Source organism: Cardiocondyla obscurior, linkage group LG04 (assembly GCF_019399895.1).
Source record: "Cardiocondyla obscurior isolate alpha-2009 linkage group LG04, Cobs3.1, whole genome shotgun sequence".
Lineage (NCBI taxonomy): Eukaryota > Metazoa > Arthropoda > Insecta > Hymenoptera > Formicidae > Cardiocondyla > Cardiocondyla obscurior.
Genome location: NC_091867.1, coordinates 10,122,169 through 10,130,032, shown reverse-complemented (window position 1 = coordinate 10,130,032; position 7,864 = coordinate 10,122,169). Strand labels below are relative to the sequence as shown.

The window sequence follows — 7,864 nt, the reverse complement described above, 5'->3', positions numbered from 1 at the left end:
TATTTCGGCGCTGCTGAAAAGAAAATCCTGAAAAAGAAAACAAGTTACTGACTTACCCAATCTGCATACAGCGGAGTTGAAGAATTCTGCCGGTGACTGCAACATAAAAAGAAATATATTAATGTAGACATGTATTATAGTTTCAAAAATTAATAAAAAAAAAAAGTAGAGGAAATCTTTTAATAAAGATTTTATTAGAGGAATTAATGCTTACCTAATAGTTGCTCCGCCGATGCAGGATGCCTCCTGGGCCTGCTCATCCTCTCAGATGGGACGTGACGAGCCGTCCTTCCGCGCACAAGTCACTCGCGAACGCACCCCCATAAAAAGATCGTAGAAAAAAAAAACGCCCGGCACTACTATCGGCACACCCGAAGCGACCGACGAACCGGCTGCGGTTCGTATATCATTTATATCGGCGTGCGGCACTTTAATTGTTCATTAAACGATGCGCAGCAGCGGAGTTTCTCTTGATCTGCAACAGAAAAAATTAAAAAATTATTTTATAGACATTAAATTAATTAAATAAAATATTTAAAAAATATTATCAAAAATCTCAGGCATTTAATTCAGAAAGAAACTTGACACTACTTACCCTGGGGTTGCTCCGCCGGGGCAGGATACCCTTCCTGGGCCTCCTCCTCCTCCCAGATGGCACGTGTCGAGTCGTCCTTCCGCGCACTGGACACTCGCGAACCGTGATTTTACAACCGCGAACATTATTCATCGCTTTCGTCTACAATAAAGCCAAAAAAATTACGCCCGAATACTTTCCCGAACTCCCGGAACGACCGATTAACCGGCGGCGACACGTGCTCTCCTCGGACGGAGAATCACACGTGCTCTCTCCACACACGTAATATCGCGGCGTAATCTCCTCGCACGGAAAATAAAGAGAAGAGGCTAGTTCCCGTGTCTGGCGGCTTTCGTTAAACGGAAGTACGAATAAATTTCGGCACGAGCACGCGGTCGCCGTGAGTGCGTATACGTACGTGTGCTTCGCGCGACCGCTAGTAAAGGACAGAGCGAGAGTGGGAGTAGTGGGGAAATACACCTAGCGCGCGGCACGTAGGCTCGCGCTCGCTCTCCCTCCCGCCACCCCGACCCCCCTCGACCACCCCGCGCCTATCTATTCGTTACTCACGTTCGATTTAATTGTAATATTTAATTAGTACGTCCAGACAAAGACGGTGCTTCCAACAGGTCGTCCTCGATCTCGAAAATCGCCAAGACCGTCTTTCCCTGGACGTATTAATTAAATATTAAAATTAATTCGAACTTTAAAATCGCCGACTAGACAGCCGACGTTGATTCTTGCTTGGCATGAAGTCAAGCCAAGCGAGAGAGAACTAATCGGCGTCGATTATTAATCGGCAATAATTAACAGCTAATTTACGCGTCACACTAATTTTTCAAGACAGGATTAATTATCGTCTTTATCAAACGTAGAGTATTACAGAACGGTACGCCGAATTATTATTAGTTAAAAACTTAATTCTGAAAAGGGAGAACTGCCTTTTATCATCCGAAAAACCGTATGCAGTCAAATGGCTTAAATTAAAATCGCGGGCCTCTTTTCTCGCCGCGACTTTCTACGACCTACATCGCCGCGTTACGCCGTCGAGATCGGGCTTCATTCGCACCGTCGAACGCCTATCTTCCGGAATAATTCCGCAGCCGACTTCCACAGACAAGCTCCGATTCTAAATCACCCTGTCATTTGCATATTCACTCGTCGCGGGGACTGCGAATTGCCGGATAAACCTAGCCTAAGCCGTGAGATCACTTTAACCGCGGCGATCAGTTTCATTATTGCAATTTATTTTTTTTTCCCTTTTTTTTTTTTTTTTACAAAGTTACTTTACGCGTATAGGTGAACGAACGTAGGGAAATAACAAGGAGGCAAGTTCTTAAACGAATGGCTTGTAGGAACCATGCCGCGCCCGTATTTCCAGCAATTTGGATCCAATAAATAAACGAATAAATATTCAGAGAACGGTGCAGCCTCGTGAGAGGTCCTGAAGTGCATCCATAAAACATGAACGTTCCCCGGTGGAACGAAGGCAAGACGGAAGACGAAGGAGGGTCCAGCGAGGGTGAAGAAACTGTGGATCTTTCCCCGCCGCGTGTTTCTTTCCCCCCCAGTGGTAAGGAAACTCTTGGACGGCGGATCGTTTTTAAAAAGGGCGCGGGAGTGCCGTGCGAGGGAAAAAGGAAGGCACAAGCGGCCTTTGAGAAACGACGCGTCGTGCGGATGAGCTCCGGGTGAGGTTGAAATAACCTCGGTCAATGTCGGAGGCCGTTGCCCGTTGCGAGGCGAGGCATATATCACTCTGCCTTACGCAAACGCGATTAAAATTTCCCGCGGACTTCGTGAAAGAACCCACGGCCGAAATAATGCCGGGTCAATCGGTAATTAACGCGTTTAGTTCGCGATTTAGCAGCTTGATAAAATCGGATCGGCTGCGTCAATTTCGCACCCGGGTGCCCGACGGTTCGACGAAAATGTCCAATCCTTTAATGTAATTAGAGAGCGCATCTGTTGACATGATTCATTCCGCCGGAATGCATAAGTACGCGATACTAAGGAGCACTCGGGACCCCGTCGTTGAACTAACAAAGTGTTCAAATATTTATACAACATGTTGCGCACAAAGCTGCTCCAGCTCGACTTACTTATTCACCTCGAGAGCACAAAGTGACGCGAAATAACGAAAGGAGAGTCCAGGCTGAGCGGACTTCGAAATCGAATCCTTTTCTCAAATGTTCCTAATGAAAGGCGCGGGATAAAACGAGGGGGAGACATCTGCCCTAAAATGTTTTTCATTTCCGACGTGGAGAATTGACTTTTTATACGTTAATCGCCCAGGCGCTTTCGTACCATTTTATCCGATACGATCGATTTATCGACGGGAATATATAGCCCGGAAAAGGGGAGGCTCGACGATATCGTTTCGTTCCCCGCTGTCTGTATCTCATTTTTATTTTTCTCTCCCGCGCTTTTCCCTGTCTCGATCCCGGGTCCACGCTTCGCTTCCCATTAATTTACGCCGCGTTTCTTTCGCAGTAATTGAGCCGCATGCCGATTCACAAGTGCTTTTGGGTTACGAGTGGGTCGGCCCATTGCCGCATTTTTCAGCGGATCAGTCTCTCTTTTTTTTTTATCCGGCGAACGGTGAATGGACCAGTCAATGCCCCGCTGCAGCCACGACGTGGGTTCATCCGGCGCAACGGAGCGTCGATTTCCGAAATTAACGATTCGACGACGAGCACGTATAAAATTAATTTAAATACCGGCCGACGCGCACGTTTATACACTGCATTCGCGACTTACGTGACATTCGTAATCTTTGTTGTACGCTTTCGTGATCTTTGTCAGTATCTCGATGCAACGAGCAATTGTTACCGTTAGTCATTAGTGTAATAAGAGACAAATAAGACCGATTAAAAGTACTTTCTTCTTGCTTCACGCTCTGCTGCGCGCGCGTTTAAACCTTTTTTCTTTTTTTCCTCTCCTTGTCAAACGTCGTTAGGAATGATTGCCGTATCTTCCTCGCTTTTAAAATTACAGTCGCGGCCAACGAGGAGATGAATATTACTCGGAGCTGACGGCCGGCATGATTGGTACATTACGATAGACGAGGATTAATCTGAACGCGTTAGCCGTTCGAGGTATATATCCTTCGAGGTGGCAGGAAATGGGATTGCGCACCGCGGGCTAATTCAGTTGCAGACTTGATGCATGGATTACGAAGGGGGGAAAGGAGGGGTTGCTTTCGTGGCGCGGATCAAAGTGATCCGTGGCCGTGATTAAACGAGATCGTATTCGTCGATTTGTCTGGTACCTCAAAAATTACGAATACCACGGCGCGGCAGCATCGTTTTTCATCGAGATCATTAAGATATAACGTCGCGAGGGCGGCTCTGCAAAGCGTCCCATTTACGCGAGCATAAACCGGCGAACTTATAGAGACGTTCGTTATCGCTGGACGCTCGCGACACCCTCGAATTAAATTCGATTTGCTCGATTGTCGATTAGAAAATTCCGTGCGATTAAGATTCATTTATGTTCACCCCGCCGTTCAGACGTTCCCGTGCGAATCACGAAGCCGTCGGCGTATCCCTCTGCGAAAGTTCTCCCTTTGGCCCGGCGTTGCTTAAAATAGCCGAAGAATTTCCGCGGGTCGCACTTCATACTCGCTGCGAGCTCCCGTGCTTCGTAGAAAGCGCGTCCTGCAAGGGACGCAAGCCAGTTTAAATTTAAACCCGCGACGCCGACGGCCCCGCGAACAGTTCGTCTCGCTCGCCGTATCACGTGACGTTGTGGCGGAATCCAGCTGGACTCTTTAAAAATAAGAGTCCTATGCAGAAATGTTCGCGAGGAAGAAACCGGGCAGACCTGTCCCTTTCGGCCGGACAGGCTCAACTGGATGTAATATAGTAATAAAGGATACTAGTTCAGAGGTTATTTATCTCCTTCCGGTGCAGACGAGGGAGAGAAAAAAAAAATATAATCTCCAAACTAGCGCCAGTTCAGCCGAAAGAAATTGGACCGCGTGATCTTAACAGCATTCTTAATTGCCCCTGGATTAATTATTAATCACAGTCCATTCTTTAAAAAAAAAAAAAAGACTCTAAATTAGCCCAGTCTCAGAAAAATGGAGCACCTGCTTCCGCCAGAAATGGTTACAAATTATTATCGCACCCGAGAAAGTTTAAGAAATAGCTTTTACGTCAGCTTGCTAGATATTTACTTTTGTAGATAAGATTATTCCGGGAGAGCGCGAACGCAGTCCCGACTATCAAAAATTTTACGCACGAGATATCCACTTTAGGGATATTCGCAGGGGTCAGCCCTAACCGTAGTGCAATGGAAGAGCCTCAACCTGGAGGAACCGCCTTAGTGATCACGGTATCCTCTACGCCAGGTAAGTATGCCGATCACTTTCCTTCCGTCTCTTTATACGCTCCGGCGTTGAATCTTAAATACGAGAAAGATTCGCAAGTACCACGCGACGTAGCGTTAAATATTTCAACTAATGGTCTGGGTGCTTGCCCGGCACAGCTTCGGAAGGGTGCGTTTCTGGAGAGGTGGTGGAAGTTTGAATGGAAGGTAACAGATGTTACAGGGGCTCTTAGAATACTGGCCGAAAGAAACTCCGAAAGTATTTTAAATCGCATACAAACGTGAGACGAGAATAATTTACAGAATAAAAAAGAAAAAAAAAATTATACGTGAATAAATAAATGTATATATTATATGAATATTATTTATATAAAATATTGTTACAATATAATTTAAATGTACGCGAAATGTACGTACGTTCGTCTATGCGTGTATTATAAATTTTATTCATATAATACTTTTTTTAAAAATAATTCTTTCTTTTACGTTAAAGAAAAAAAAAAAAAGTCTTGCGATGTTATGTGAATTGGAGAGCCGCGAAAGGGCAATGGCGTTCCCGCGATACGGAATGGAAGCAAAGAGTGCCCCGGAGGAAGAAACATCTCGGTAAAATATTCCGATCGGTGAATAAATCGCCGATGGCAAGGCCGCGGACTAACAGCCCGCCAGTCTGGCGTCGATATTGCAAGCTGCAACGCGCGGGCGAGGATGCGTTCGATACGCATCACGAGCGTAACCGCGAATTATCAAAAGCGAATAGGCGTCATTGGCCTCGGGAAGTTAAAGCCATTCGCATTTAACACACGCGAGCATATAGAAGAGCACGTTAAAATATTCAATGATTATATTAAATAATAATTATTATCAGAAAAATACCTACGTGATAAGAAACGTCGTCATTAGAAAGAAATTTGCTGCACAATAATCGCGAAAACGTGGAAGAAAATTAATAAATTCAATTAATTGAAGTCGGGCACGAAATAAATCGAAATATATACATTTATGCCATGCGCGCAGGTTAATCAAAAATTGATAACGAAAATTGAGAGAGAGAGACTGCGATTCTGGTTTCTGACGTTACGATTAAAAAAAAAATGTCCGCGGTGTGTGGGCGGGGGGGTCTTAATATTCGTCGCATTATCGTTTGCATGGAAAAATTCATACGTGAATGAATAAGAAATGTGCCTTTGTAAACGCGTACGATCGTGTTCGCTTCGTATTAAACTTAAGTTTGTGGGTTCGCTAAACTCAAATGACTCTGCGGATTACTCATCCCCTCCGGGAACACGCACGTCTCTTGTAAGCTTGTCACGAATCGCAGCATCTCGCGAGGATCCTCCAGTCACTTCGTGAAAAGAAAGCCGACGGTCGCAGTTGGATTCTTTAGGAAATGCCGCGTCACCGAGCAGGATCTTCATGAAATGCCGCGTTTTACGATAAAGCCGCGGCGTATACACGGTTCAACATTCGTTCCTCCGTGCTCTTCGCCTGAAAAGGTATTTTCTTTGCCGCTGATAGCAGCCATAAATACGAGAACACCGAGAAAGACCAGACCCCGCCGTCAACGTCACGTCGAAGTTCCTTGGACAATTCTATCGCCTCGCGAAAGAAAAAGAAGCGCACGAAGTCGAAAACTTCCAGGCATGGCTCGAAAAATTCAAAAACGTCACCACTACACGAGTCAAGAAATTGCAGGAAGTATTAATCAATAATAAATTAATCCCCCGGCAGTGTTAAAAAATATAAAAATTAATCACGTAGCTTGAAAAAAAAAACAAAAAAAAAAAATTACAATTGTTTCAGAGAAGTTTTACTTATATTTTTAATTAGCTTGAGATTTATTTCAGCAAGAAATGCCAGGCGTCGCGGTCAGTTTCCGAAAGTACAGCTGTAACACACTCGTTACGAAAGTTGCGGTGAGAATCCAGACAGTAAATTCAATATTCAGTAACACTGCAAAATTCTTTCCTCATAATTTCGACCTTGCTTTCCTCACATTCCCGAGAATCCTACGTACCGGCTTACTGACTCAACTAGATTCCTTTCTAGACATGAATAACATGCACGCGACATTAAACGTTAAACATCCCGGTCCATTAATATTTCCTACGTATTAACGTCTACTACCGTTAGGCAATATTAATATTAAAAAAAATAATCAAAGTACAAACATATAAAGTAACGAAATAAAATATCCAGGCGCATTTCTTTTTTCTTTTTTTTTTTTAATATCAGCATACGCAAAATAATTATTCTAAGCACGACGATTAACGCGCCTTATCCATAAACGAATAAAATTAAAAATTGATTACGTCCTCGATGCCGAAGCGCGATGACTTCGTCGAATTTATTTAAATTATGCTCAGCACGATAAACGCGGAGTCAAACACGTTCGTGCAAGTACCTGGCGGTTCCCAGGATTATAGAGAGCGAACATGTACCTGCCGCGAAAGTAACGGTAAGATATGTCGAAAACAAAAAAAAAAAGAAAAAGAAAAAAAAAGAAAAGGAAGAAGGAATCTGGTGTGACGTGACGGAGGACTCTCATTGTTCGTTCGTGAATTTTTAGCAGAGCCTCGTGGCACTCGGAGGGGAAATTCGCATGGGCACAAAAGTCCGCGGAGCGCTTCTGCGGAGAGGAGCGAGGGACGGAGGAAAAGATCGCGTCGCCGACGTAAAAAGGCTTTGAAAAGAGAAACCAATCGACCGAGGCACGACTGCCTCGCGACGCTTTGCGCCTGTGTGCGAGGTCGTAGCCCGGACGAGCCGAGAGCTTGCGAACGCTCGTCGTCTCGTGAAATCCCATCGCGTCACGGGCGCGACTTCGCTAAAGTTAATACAATGATGTTACAAAAATCTCGGGGGTCGACCCTTTAAATTAGAACGACGCCGACGCGAGTGCTCGACTTTTTACAGGACGGGCAAAAAGAGGCGAAACGAGCGACGCGCAAAAGTATT

The 7,864-nt window shown here is 44.9% G+C and overlaps 1 non-coding gene across 1 annotated transcript; it reads right to left on the bottom strand.

Annotated features, from left to right (window-relative positions):
- Window positions 1-4,773: 4,773 nt before the first annotated feature.
- LOC139102376 (U1 spliceosomal RNA) lies at window positions 4,774-4,936 on the bottom strand. Its single transcript, XR_011545688.1, has one exon. It is a non-coding gene; the product is annotated as a U1 spliceosomal RNA (small nuclear RNA).
- Between the last annotated feature and the right edge of the window lie 2,928 nt (window positions 4,937-7,864).